The sequence below is a fragment of the Denticeps clupeoides genome, chromosome 13, assembly GCF_900700375.1.
Source record: "Denticeps clupeoides chromosome 13, fDenClu1.1, whole genome shotgun sequence".
Lineage (NCBI taxonomy): Eukaryota > Metazoa > Chordata > Actinopteri > Clupeiformes > Denticipitidae > Denticeps > Denticeps clupeoides.
Window position 1 is genome coordinate 6,306,545 of NC_041719.1, and position 14,736 is coordinate 6,321,280.

A 14,736-nucleotide genomic window follows, 5' to 3' on the forward strand; every position below is an offset into this window, starting at 1 on the left:
TTTATTATGGTATCTACAGATAATGTATGTGTACAGTTTTACTTGCAAGATAATGTTCATTACTCAGATGTTAGTTATTATTTTCACATTGATGCAAACAACTTTTAATAAACCAAAGAATTCTAGATTATTTTCTCTTAGGTGTCCCAACATCTTCTTAAAAGCTTTATTTGTTCCCCCACGGCAACTACATTGCATCTGGGGTCAACTTTGAAAGCTCTTCCCTCTGCTTCCGGGTCAAAGGAAGGTCATCAGCACATTGACAAAGATGAATGCAGCGCTGGTAAGAGAGAGAAATACCATCATTATTTATTTACAGACCAGATCAACAAATAAACTTGTACATGCATATATAAATTCCATCAAAACTTAAACTAACCTGTTTCAGGCTTCCTTTTCCAGTACACAGCAAGTAGACAGCCAGTACTGGTACCGCCAGGCTGGACGACAGCATCATTATCCATCCCAGCACATTCACCCACACCGGGTATGTGTAGGTTCGGTTAAATGTCAGGGGCTTGTAATTGGCCAAGGCGCCAATTAAGGATACCTGGGGAAAGAAGGACATTATGGAATAATTTAAATTAACACATAAATTCAGCACTCTTAAGACAGATGCACCACATGTTGGAATACAGTAAAGTCCATGCACAGCTGTTGCACAGCACATGCACAGCACAGGAATCTGTAAGATAATTAATACGTTTTTGTGACAGGTAACCAAATTGGTAGAGAAAGGACAAAATTGCAGACACCATGTATGGTTTGGGAAAGTATAATAGAAAATAAGTGTGCTTAAAGTATGACATGCCTCTTGGCTCTTTTGCTCAAGCCAGCAGCAAAAGGTGTCCACAACAGGACCAATAAAGCTGGCTCATTGTAATTTTCTGATGTAAAAATCTGATTTCTTATTAGTAATTATGGTCATTATCAATGATCATTATCCATGTCAACAGAGACTAGCTAAAAATCAGCCAATAAGCACAGCATCATACTGATATATTTTTAACTGAATTAATTAGAATCACTATGGGTCATACACGTGTGGAATCCTGTTTAAAAACTGTCAGAACCACTAATGAGAAACTGAAGAAGCGGCTGGGTCTCACTCCTGTCATGTCTTCAATTGCATCACACATGCGCTCCGCTCCTGGAAGATGGAAAGGCACGTTTTCTATCTGGCGTAACTAGAGTAGTATAGTACTTTATTCATGTGTCACATTTAAATGTTTCAGATCATCAAAAGTGGGAATTTTGAACAACAAAATTGTTGTACTTCATGTCATGCCACAGCATCTTAATAGGATTCAGGTCAGAACTTCGATTAGGCCACTCCAAAGTTTTCATTCTTGTTTTTCTTCAGCCAGTCAGAGGTGAACTTGCTGGTGTGTTTTGGATCATTGTCATGTTGCAGAATCCACGTTGGTTTCAGTTGAGGTCATGGACAGATAGAGGGACATTCTCCTTCATGGTGTTTTGTTAAACTGCAGAAATCCTAATTCCATTAATCACAGCAAGTCTTTCAGGCCATGAAGCAGCAAAACAGCCTCTGACCATAAAAACTATCACCACCACCATATTTTACTGTTGGTATGATGTTCTTTTTCTGAAATGCAGTGATTCTTTTTGCTCAGCAGTGCTTTTCGTCTTGGCTCCCCATCCCTTTCTCTTGTCATGAACTCTGCCCCGATCGACAGGTAACTCCTGGGAAAGTTCACCACTGTTACATGTTTTCACTAATTGTGGTTCGCTGGAGTCCCAAAGGTTTAGAAACGGCTTCATAACCTTTTCCAGACTGATAGAGCTCAATTACTTTCTTTCTCATTTGTTCCTAATTTTCTTTGGATCTCAGCATGATGTCTGGTTTTTGAGGATATTTTGGTCTACATCACTTTGTCAGGCAGGTCTTATTTACATGATTCATTTATTGAGCTGTGACAGTAATCTTTGACTAGTATACATTAAAGGCCAAAAGTTTGGACACACCTTCTCATTCAATGTGTTGTCTTTATTTTCATGACCTTTTGCATTGTTAGATTCTCACTGAAGGCATCAAAACTATGAATGAACACATGTGGAGTTATGTACTTAACAAAAAGTGGAGATCTAGCCTCCACAGTCACCGGACCTGAACCCAATCCAGATGGTTTGGGGTGAGCTGGACAGCAGAGTGAAGGCAAAGTGCTAAACACCTCTGGGAACTCCAAGACTGTTGGAAAACCACTTCAGGTGACGACTTCTTGAAGCTAATCGAGAGAATGCCAAGTGTGTGCAAAGCAGTAATCACAGCATGCCTTCAGTGAGAATCTACCAACGTAAATGTTCATGTAAATAAAGAAAACACCTTGAAATAGAAGGTGTGTCCAACTTTTGGCCTGTACTGTATATTATTTTTTGATGATCTGAAACATTTAAACAACATAAAACCATTAATTAAACAGAGAAGGCACACCACTGCATTTACAGCATAAGGACGTTCTTTGATTTTACTGCAATTATTTATTATTTACCAAATATCCAGCCCATTGTGAGACACTGAAGACTAGAGAGGAAGAGTTTGGAAGATGCATTCATGCCATAGTAATCAAAGACCTGCAGGACATAAATCCCACCCTACAGGGAAAAGGCTTATTTATAGACAAGCAATTATAGACACAAATCATACAAATGACTACAATCAGATTAACTTTATATTTGGTGCTCTGATCAACTCTGTAATCATTAGGATACTTATGCTAAAGCAGAAGAGGCTGAAGACCAGCAGTAAAAGTTCTCTTCGTCCAGGTCTGCGCAGCACAGTGGGAGCCAGGTCAATCACTGGCATTATCACCCCCTCCATCATAACAAACTAGAGTTTATGCATCCAACAGTTAATATCTGTTTGTTTGTTTGTTAGTGTGTGTATTTATGTGTGTGTGTATGTGTGTACACATTTTGATGCCACCTGTGAATCCAGGCCAAGCAATATAATCATGATGAAGAAGCATATCGCCCACAGCTGGGGTAAAGGCATCATGGCCACTGCCTGAGGGTACGCAATGAATGCCAGACCAGGACCTGTAAGAAGAAAAAAAGTTATTCATGTAGCCACAAGCATAATTTATTTTGAACTATATTGATTACTCGTATTGTTTGTTTTATATAGATACTCCCAAGCCATTATAAGTACAGTACCTGACTCTGCAACTTCTGCAATGCCAACATTGTATTCATTAGCCATGAAGCCCAGCACTGAAAATACTGCAAATCCAGCCACCAAACTGGTACCAGCGTTCAACAAACAGAGCCAGAAACAGTTCCTGCCAGAGAGGTTTGAATTTAGGATGCTAATTTGGGGATATTAAAGGGGTGTGGTTTGATTTAAGATTTTTGGGGACTGACGGGTTCTAAATCATACCTGTAGCAGTTGTTGTTGTATGGATTGTAACTCCCCAGTGAAATCAACACTCCTCCACCCACACCAAAAGAAAAGAAGACCTGAGTTACAGCCTCCATCCACACCTGCATGAAAACACACAAACCTATTATATGATTTCATTTTATTATCAAAAAAAGAATTTTAAAAACTGGGTATAGTGAAGGCAAACTCCACCCACTAAAGGTCCAAGCAATGATTCAAACTAACAACCATGGGGTTGCATTTTATGTTGGAAAAGTTCTGGTTTGAATGCTTTAAAACTGACAAACTCATACAGGCTGTTCAAAGTAACCTGGGGATCTAGAAGTGGGGTGAGTTCAGGCTTCAGATAGTACACAATCCCCTGCAGGGCACCAGGTAGAGTCAACCCTCTGATCAGCAACACCAGCAGCATCACGTATGGGAAAGTGGCTGTAAAATACACCACCTGAAAATAGAGATCCAGCATTTTAGGGTTAATCTGGAATTCACTGTGTTGCACCCCAGACTCTCTAACAGCCTCCAGGCTTATACTGGATCTACTCATTTTAACTAAAGATTTGTGAGATGGGCACGTCTGATTTCCACTCAGCCAAAGAGGCAAACGTTTCCACACATTTTGTAATATAACTGTGTCACGGCTCGGACCGTGGATGATGTGCCAGGCTGTAGTTCCATGGATTCCATGTGGTTGCCCCTGTCACATTGGTAGGTTGGTAGGTCGGTAGGAGAGTGAGGCGCAGAGTACTTGATTATAAATACAAACAAAAGCGGCACAAGGGCTAAAACAAGGAAACAAAGGATAAACAATTACAGACCCAAAGGCATGTGGCAATAAGGCCAGGAACATAAACTGGAACAAACCTAAGGTGAGTTATGTGCATGTCCACATCATTGTCGCATCCCATACTGGGTGCTGCTTCATGGTTCTTATGGAGCTGGGATGGATCAGGACTCCATAATCATGTGCAGGAGCACCCGTTGTGCTAAACCCTTAGCCCATGGGCGTCACAGCCCCTGATTATCTGACTGTCTGCACCTGTTGTTGTGTCGGGTTATTGAATGTTTGTCAATGTATTGTGTGTCTTTCTTACAAGTTAATCCCCATCTTGTGAATTCATGCTTTCCTGTCTGCTTTCATTGTGAAAGTTTCTTCCTGTCTGCATCGACCCTGTCTCACTCTGTCTACATGCTCAAAATTAAAATTCTTGTAGTCATTGAAAGTTTACTGTTTCTAGTTTACTATTGTTTCATTTTTACATTTGAATCCTAAACACCAACCTTTCCTGTAGACTTCACACCTTTCCAAATGCAAAGTAACAAATGACCCACATGGCAATGGCGCAGAGGAGGATCTCCCACCGAACACTGCCCAGCTCCTCAATACCACCTGAGATCGCCAGCTCACGCCGTCTGGAGATACGTTGTTTGTTAGAATATCTGGAATTCTGTTTGCATTCTCAGTGTCCTTAAAGCTTTCTTCTGTGTTTGATTTTATAAACTTACTCCCAGAATTCAATTGCTGGGGAGGTCGAGTGGTGTTTATAGTCTGGTTATATTTGTTCAGTGCGTTAAAGTCCTCACAAGTTTCTGCAGGAAGTGAAATATATTTTAGTTCATTATTCTTAATTTCTTGAAGCTGTTGCACTACTGTTATGCTGCTGTTGTTACCCATGCCAAGGTGTAGTCAGTGTTCATACCTGTGTTCCAGGTGTGGCCACAGCTGGCCCAGGGCAGTTTGGCATAGAAAGAGAAGCACAGGTACAGAAGTGCCCAGGCAAGGATGATGACGTAAGCCATGCAGCTATAGACACTCATTATTGTACCTGTGTAGCCAATCCCTTTGAGACAAACAGTACATTTATTGTCTCTAAAGAATATTAGGCTATCTTCTTCAAATCTCCATTCAAAAACATTTTTACAACACCCATATAACCTAACAGCAATAATACCACAAGCACAGAAACCTTCACTGTGTTCATATATTAAATTTACCTACCTTGTATGTGGACAGCAAGGAAAAAATTTCATTGTACAGAAAATTTTAATTTCTTCCATACACATGATATTAACTACTATGAATCCTTGAATATATTGACCTGAACAGATGAGAAATTTTCTTCCCCACTCACCCTGAGCAATTGGGCACAACTTATCCCAGCAGGTGATGCTTGCTTGCTGTGTGTACTGACCCATCGCACTCTCCAGAAGAAACAGGGGGATCCTACAGGTCACCACAACCACCACGTAGGGCACCAAGAAAGCACCTTGAAAATAAAATTCAGTACAAAGTAATATACGTTTTAACAAAATGTTTCTTATGTTGTTCGTTCGTGTGTACATAAGGTTAGAGTTGTGGTTATGAAACATGATATTTAAATGTTCATACATTACTGCATCGTAAACCATACAGTCCTTGTGGTATAGACTACAGTAACAAAATTAGTGTAAAATAAAGAAGTTCAATATATCTCAGTGTATCTTGTACATAACTTACCTCCACCATTTCTGTAGCAGAGATATGGGAATCTCCAAACATTTTGTATAATTGTGAAAAAAATCGAAATGTAGTTCAGTTTCAATTTTATTTGTCATATGCAAGTTAACACAGGGAAAAACATTACAGTAAAATGCAAGTCACTGCTAAAAACTGCTAAAAAGTTTTAAGTTTACAAGGTAGAAAGAAAATAAATTGGCAATATCAAATTTGTCACTTCGCAAGAAGTCATAAGTTCTAAGTTTACAAGAAAATATATGAGATGTGAGATATGAAGAAGTAAGACAGTAACAATTTTCATGTGGGAGGGTAGAACAGGCAGATGAGGCAAACTGACAATACTGAGCAGCAAGTACAATGACAGTTATAGCACGTAGAGTGTAGATGCGTGTTCCAGTCAGTATTTAAGTGTGTGCACGTACAGTTTGTGTGTGAGTAACACAATGTGGGTGTAATGTTGGTGTTCAGGTGTTGCTGTGGAAAAGTTGAATAAAATGAGGGTAAAAACTGTTCTTAAGTCCTATAGTCCAAGCAGCTAGATTCAGTTCTTAAACGGTTAAATCCTAATCAATTTCAGTCATTACGACTTTAATTTGTATAAAATTGAAGGTGAAGAAAACCTCAATAAACCAAAATGCGTCTGACTAGTTCCATGCAGCAGCACAGCTCTACATTGGTTTTGAATCACATGATCACTTTGTGTGGAAGCTACTGAAAAAAAGAGTAGTAACTGGCTGCCAAAAGGAACTAAAAGTCTAAAGTACAGTTCAAGGATACAGAAAAAAATTAATTCTTGGACTCCTCAAATTTACACATAAAGAACACTAGATTAATAAAAATTAAAAGCAATTTTTAAAAATATTAATATAAAATATGGTTAGGTATTAGGTAAAACAGAAGTCTTTGTGGAGGGTTGTGCTTAGTGAATATCTGAATATCTGTTGAATTTTCAACATGAAACTACTGTAACTTCACAGCGTCTGAGTTCTACTTTCAGTCAGATTGTCTCTTCCCTGTCTGTGTTCTCCCTGTCTCTAGGTCAGCGTGGGCTCTTCTGTTTTAGGGTTCAGCTCATGTCTTAGTTTGGTCCCCTGTTCTCTGTCTGTGTTCGTGTCATGACACTCATCATCATCAGCCTGGCTTCATGGTAGAACTAGACCACCGCTGAAGCTTATCTGTGTTTGTTGTCTATCTTTCTGCAATTTATTTGTTTAATTTTTATTTATTATTAAATCATCTGTTTAATTATATGGTCTCGCACTGGGTTTGCCAGCCTTTTTCCCTTATTTCCTTTTAGAGTATGTTCTCGGCCCTTAAAACCTCTGAAAACGGCCCTTAAAACCTCATCACAACCACCATAAAGAGCACAAGAAATGTCTGTTTATTTGTCGTACAAACAATATTATGTATTTGTACTAAAGCAGTGTGAAGCACTGTGTACCATCCTGAATTGTGTTTGAATTTATTCAAAGAAACAAGCACACATGGAAATTACAGTAAGACAGGTTCATATTTGTCAGTCTAAATGTGCTGACTAATCTGAACACAAAATGATTTTCTGCTTTTTCTAACTGTATGAACATATTGATGACTGTAAGTTCTTGCTTTTAATTTTTATTAATCTAGTGTTCTTTATGTGTAAATTTGAGGAGTCCAAGAATTAATTTTTTTCTGTATCCTTGAACTGTACTTTAGACTTTTAGTTCCTTTTGGCAGCCAGTTACTACTGTTATATAAAATAGCAGTAATACAGGAATTGTTTAAATTACAGTCTCTTGCTTTGTAAAGAGTTGTTCTTTTGGAACCTTCACCGTTCTTGCAGCAGAGGAAGGGGAACTTCTACACATTTCTCGCCCAACTATGTTTCCATTCTCAGTCACTGATCTCTGTTTTGCTGTTTCATGGCCTGAAAGATCGTGGACGGGCGCGATGGGCGGAGCCCAACTCGCGTCTCCCGTGCTCTCGTCGTCGTCATCGTCCATGTCGTCCCAGTCCACGGGGAGCCTGGCCAGCAGAGCGCAGAGTTCCTGGCTCGACATGCCGAAGATCGTGGGGTTCGCGTCCTCTGCGCTCGCTGCCCACGTCACTTCCTCGCTGCTGCCCACGCCATCGTCTTCGATCTGCCCCCTCACCCGTGGCTCCCCGTGGACTGGGACGACATGGACGATGACGACGACAAGAGCACGGGAGACGCGAGTTGGGCTCCGCCCATCGCGCCCGTCCACGATCGTCACGAGGTCCGTGGGGATCCACGTCACTTCCAGGGGTGTAAGCGGCAACAACGGCGGCGTCCCTCCAGCGTGGAGGTGGGCAGGCTCCAGCCCCAATGGCCAGAGTACTGCCCATGGGAGCTTATCGCGCCATAGGTCCAGGATGTCCGCAGGGTGGACGACCCTCGGAGTCACCGGTGGGAGGACACGGATGACGAAAGCGATGATGACCTGGATTTTCGGTGGGTGGTCGTTGCCGGGATGGCTCCGGCCAGTGTGCGCGTCCGAGATCATCGCCGCGTCCGTGATGACCCACGTGACTTCCGGGGGTAAGAGGTTGACACGGACGACGACCAGGATGACGCCGTTTCGGCGGTCGGTGCCGGGATGGCTCCGCCCATCGCGCCCATCCAGGATCGTCACGAGGGCCGTGGAAACCCACGTCCCTCCCAGCAGTGTGAGGAAAGCTGGTGGAAGAGGGCGACGGGAGGTCGCCAGCCAGCAACTGCGCTGCCGGGACTGCCTCGCAGGGAATCCTCCATTCCTGCTCCAGTCGCCGACCCGCCTTCCCTCTGCCCGGACGTTCCCCAGCGAAATGGCAGCGCAGCACCAGCGTCCACACCTGCTGGAGAAGACGTCCGCCCCCCCTCCACACCACACACCTACCACCATCTCCAGCGACGTGCCCAGCCCCCGTGTGGGACAGCCCAAGTGTCCCGGGACCCTTCAGTGGGGCAGCAGACACTGATAAGACCACCACCATCCTTGCGTGTCTGCTTGGATCAGCATGGGGCTGGAGCAGCAGCCCTCTGGCAGCAGGGAGAGACAGACAGGAGTTTTCGGGACTTTCAGCAGAGGCTGAGGGCGGAGTTTAATCGGCCAGAGCCTGAGCCAGGGATCGAACTCTGCCCCTCCACCACATCCAGCGCCAGTCAGGATCCGGGGCAAGAAGACCCAGCACTGGTGGGCGACGAGAAGGTCGCACCTCTCGAGATCCTGGCTGTGCCCCCTGAGGAGGTCCCGGAGACCCCAGAGAGGGAGCCAGGCGACCCTCTCTTCTCTCTGTCTTTGTCTTTGTGTGTGTGCATGGCATTAGTGTCCGTATGTCGCCCCCATTTCCCCTCTTTGTGTCCACCAGATGGTCTGGCAATGCCCCCACCTTGGCACCAGGGGCGTGCAGTGAGAGGGGCTGCACGTGCCGAGAAGGCATCAGCCTGGGGTGCCTGGAACGGTCGCCGGAGGCTCTGGAACAATCTCCCTGCGCAGTGCAGGGGGTGACACAAGACGTGTCAGAGGGGACGTGCAGAGACAGGGCCCGCACGTACCCGGATGGATCGGCCCTGATTTTTCTGTGCAGGTCCGAGGGTCCAGGGCAGCCATGTGGGACCACACCGGGGAGCCAGCCTGAGGGTCCGGGGCCGCCACGCGAGACAACGCCGGGGGAGCCAGGCCGAGGGTCCGGGGCCGCCATGCGAGACCAAGCCGGGAGAGCCAGGCCGAGGGTCCGGGGCCGACATGCGAGACCACGCCGGGGAGCCAGGCCGAGGGTCCGGGGCCGCCATGCGAGACCACGCCGGGGAGCCAGGCCGAGGGTCCGGGGCCGCACGCGAGACCACGCCGGGGAGCCAGGCCGAGGGTCCGGGGCCGCCACGCGAGACCACGCCGGGGAGCCAGGCCGAGGGTCCGGGGCCGCCACGCGAGACCACGCCGGGGAGCCAGGCCGAGGGTCCGGAGCCAGCCCGGGTCCTCCAAGGGGAGGATACAGCAGGGCAGGAGCCCTGTGGTTGCCGCCGTCTGCCCCGCCGCCTCCACTGCTGGGGCTCCGAGGACGTAGCCCTTGGAGGGGGGGGGCTCTGTCAGGATTGCCTGCAGCTGGGCTCCACACCTGACTCCAATCCTGACGCCCCATAAATGCCAGAGACTTCCACCCGTTCGAGATCTCCGGCATTTTCGTGGACTCTCTGCACGAACTTGACCTGGTTTAGTTTCATATGTGTTTTGAGTTCTGGCAATCGGCACACGCCTGCGGGTTTGTTTGTGGTGTTCCCCTTTATTTCCCCTTTTTGGCCACCGCGCCATTGTTTCTTTGTATTTATTGTGTTATAATAAATCCCCTTCCCAGCATGTCAGACCTCTGCGCTTCCTTCCCTCGTAAGTCCGTAGTCGTGACACCATGGGGTTTGTGAGATCTGCATTTTATGTCGGAAAAGTTCTGGTTTGAATCCTTTGAAACTGACAACTCATACAGGCTGTTCAAAGTAACCTGAGGATCTAGAAGCGGGGTGAGGTCAGGCTTCAGATAGTACACAATCCCCTGCAGGGCACCAGGTAGAGTCAACCCTCTGATCAGCAACACCAGCAGCATCATGTATGGGGAAAGTGGCTGTAAAATACACCACCTGAAAATAGAGATCCAGCATTTTAGGGTTAATCGGGATTTCACAGTCTGAAAGTTGAGTCTTAGCAACTGGACTTCTTTCTTTAATTTCTTTAATGTTTCATTCTGCATCCACAGAACTTTGTCAATCTGAGGGAAGTTGGCTTGTGACCACAAATGTATCCTCCAGGTTGGTTTCACCTCACTCCTGCCTTGAATAGGCTTGTTAAGTGAAACAAAGGCAGGGGGAGGGGGTGTGGGTAGATGTGACAGCTCCACCCTGGCAGCTCCTCCTGCCCCCATTTTATGGGTCATTAAATGTGGCCAACCTGGTGGATGTGGTAGTTGGGCCAGATATTTGGGGGATGGATGAAAGGGCAACACAAGCCAACTTCCCTCAGACTGACAAAGTTCCGTGGATGCAGAATCAAACGTTAAAGAAATAAAAGAAAGAAGTCCAGTTGCCATGACTCAACTTTCAGACAAATTCACCTGGATGACTGAAAATCTTCACAGTCGGGATTTCACTGTGTTGTACCCCAGACCCTCTAACAGCCTCCAGGCTTAAATTGGATCTTTTCCTTTTCATTTCATTGGCGAACAGAGAAAATCTCTGTCTGAATTATATGTGTACATTTTCATGTGGTGTACCTGAGGTGCAGTGGCACTGAAAGAAAAAAAAGGGTAAAGTAGGATGTGTACAAATAGTATCAACTTACACTTTTCTGGCCCAAAACATTTTTCACTATAAAATTGACCTGGGAACTTTGCTCATATGCACATAGATTTATGATGAATATGGACATTTCACTGTTAAATAAATAGCATTGCAGCCTGCGTGTCATGATCCGGACCGGCAGGGGTTGACCGGACCGGAGTTTCATGTTTGTCTTGTGTAATGTTCCCTGATTGTGTTCACTTGTTGTCTATTTATATAATTGTATAAAACTCCTGTTCGTGTCTGTTCGCCGTCGGGTCATTGTGCGTGTTAATGTTCCCTTGTCTTGTGTAGTTTGTATTAAACCCCTGTCCTGTGATCGTGCGAATGCGTCCTCCTTCACCGCCATGTCCAGCCCACCCGTGACAGAATGACCCGACCATGTGGACGCAGCCGATCTACGCCCCGCTGAGATCCAGGAAACCGTGGATGGTCGGGAGGACGTCTGCTCCATAGTTCCATGTTCAAGGTTCCATGTATGGACGTCCCCCGACGCCGCCGTCTCGTCCAGATTCCAGCGACGCACCTCCGGTAATCGCCAGTTCCCCGCCATGATCCATGTCATGTTTTTAATCAGTTCCCCAAGTGTACCGGCGAATCCGTGCGATAAAACTATCCTGTTCGTGTCTGTTCACCGTCGTGTCATTGTGCGTGTTAATGTTCCCTTGTCTTGTGAAGTCTGTATTAAACCCCTGTCCTGTGATCGTGCGAATGCGTCCTCCTTCACCGCCATGTCCAGCCCACCCGTGACACTGCGGTATTTAAAGTGGAACAAACATAAGGAGCTGCAAATAATGAGCTGTCTTTATGTACTCTATCACACCCATATATGCAGGAAGTGAGCAGAAGTCCTTGGTATGGCTGCTTCCAAATAAAGCATATTTCATTCATTCATAATATTGTCAATCCAAGTTCAATATGTCACAATTAATTTTTCCTAGGTTGTGTGAAATTGCAGAATAAATATGAACCAAATCTGCGCACTAAAGTGTCTATTCCTTTACATTGGGACGATCCTTGGGTTGCAGGATGGGTTTCGATACCGAAGGAAGATGGACAAGAAAAGGTCAAAGCCCCGTATATGCTTATCTAGACAATTCAGTGTGGTTCCAACAACAGGTTTTACAATAAAATATGTAAATACATTATTTGTAATGTGTTTTATGTTTCTCTGTGCGTGTGTGTGTTTGGGGGTGGGGGGGTGGGGGGTTGTTCGCCCAGGGCACCAAACAGGTTAGGACCGCCCTTGCATCTTGTGAATGTCATGCGTTTCCGCCCTTCCTTCCTGCCTGCATAAAACCTGTCTCACTCTCTGTCTAATTCTACATGCTCAAAATAAAAAAATAGAAATGATAAAAAATAAAATTCTTGTAGTCATTGAAAGTTTACTATTGTTTAATTTTTACATTTGAATCCTAAACACCAACCTTTCCTGTAGACTTCACACCTTTCCAAATGCAGAAGTAACAAATGACCCACATGGCAATGGCGCAGAGGAGGATCTCCCACCGAACACTGCCCAGCTCCGTCTGGAGATACGTTGTTTGTTAGAATATCTGGAATTCTGTTTGCATTCTCAGTGTTATAAAAGCTTCCTTCTGTGTTTGACTTTAAAAACTTACTCCCAGAATTCAGTTGCTGGGGAGGTCGAGTTGGTGTTTATAGTCTGGTTATATTTGTTCAGTGTGTCGAAGTCCTCACAACTTTCTACAGGAAGTGAAATATATTTTAGTTCATTATTCTTAATTTCTTGAAGCTGTTGCACTACTGTTATGCTGCTGTTGTTACACATGGCAAGATGTAGTCAGTGTTCGTACCTGTGTTCCAGGTGTGGCCACAGCTGGCCCAGGGCAGTTTGGCGTAGAAAGAGAAGCACAGGTACAGAAGTGCCCAGGCAAGGATGATGACGTAAGCCATGCAGCTATAGACCCTCATTATTATACCCGTGTAGCCGATTCCTTAGAGACAAACAGTATTTTATTTTTTCTCATGAACATTAGACTTCGAATCTCCACTCAAAACCTTTTTCTGTATAACCTAACGGCAATAATACCACAAGCACAGAAACCTTCACTGTGCTTATATATTAAACTTTACCTAACTTGTACATGGACAGCAAAGAAAGAATTTCATTTTACAGAGAAATTTAATTTCTTCCATACACATGACAATAACTACTATGAATCCTTGAATAAATTGACCTGAACAGATGAGAAAGTTTCTTCCCCACTCACCCTGAGCAATTGGGCACTTCTCCCAGCAGGTGATGCTTGCTTGCTGTGTGTACTGACCCATCGCACTCTCCAGAAGAAACAGGGGGATCCCACAGGTCACCACAACCACCACGTAGGGCACCAAGAAAGCACCTTGAAATGAAATTTCAGTACAAGGTAATTTAAGTTTTAACATCTCCAAACATTTTCTAATCCAACTATGTTCCCTGCGACAACCAGGAGAAATTCTATATTGCTATTCCATTGCCCTCTTTCCTTAATTTTCTTTCTCCTACCCTCAACCTCTTCACAGTTCACAAGTTCCATCTTCTTTAGTCTGGTCTGATTAAAGCTTCCTGTCCCTGATCTCAATGCTTTGCCAGTCAGAAATTATTTAAATCTACTTGTGTTCCAGGTGTGATCACAGCTTGCCCAGGGCAGTTTGACATGGAAGGAGAACAAAAGGCGTCTGTTATATTAATGTAATAATTTAATTGCAATATCAATGAACTGAATTCATTTCTCTGAAACTGTGTTTGAGTCTCACTCTCTGTTTACTGCTACATGCTCACAATGAAAACTGAAAGTTTGTTGTTGCTTCATTTTTACATGTAAAATGTTGGTATCTACAGACCTGCGCTTTAGGGTCATATTGCTCAGTTATGTTTTACCTAGATGTTGTCCTGGTGTCTGTCTGTGTGTGTGTATTTCTTTTTTGACATTGAGAAAGCAAACAATATAATGTGGAACTTTGTAAATCATCTCAGGCCAAGTGTACAGATGGTTCAGGGATTTTTGGCAGGTAAGAACACTTCAAATTAGAGTAGGGAAGAGATATTCGCAGAAATACTTTTTTGAAATTGCAATGCCTCAAGGCTGTACAGAGAGTCCTTTATTACTTTCTACAATGATAAATTATGTTTTTGGTGATGTTGAGAATGGGGTGGGGTTTTCGCTGTTTGCAGATGTTCACAATCTGGAAAATAGGAAGGAACATTATGAAAATAGAAGATACAAAGTGAGGTGATAAATTTTCTGTGACAAAACAAAGGTAAACTTTTTCAAAGATTTTGCAATCAAGACTTCAAAATCAAACGTTTCAATTAAATGTTTTGGGGAACGTGGTTAGATGAAAAATTACATGGGTGAATTAAAAAAGTTTTGGATAAATGTAAAAAAAAAGTTTGAAATGGTTTGAATAGTTCAGTTTCAGTTTTATTTGTCATATGCAAGTTAACGCAGGGAAAAACATTACAGTAAAATTTGTATGATGAGAAATGCAAGTCACTGTTAAAAACAATGCTAAAAAACAGACAGTTTGGCA

At 44.1% G+C, this 14,736-nt stretch overlaps 1 pseudogene; it reads right to left on the reverse strand.

Annotated features, from left to right (window-relative positions):
- Window positions 1-172: 172 nt before the first annotated feature.
- Window positions 173-12,858, reverse strand: LOC114802191 (sodium- and chloride-dependent GABA transporter 2-like; annotated as a pseudogene).
- Between the last annotated feature and the right edge of the window lie 1,878 nt (window positions 12,859-14,736).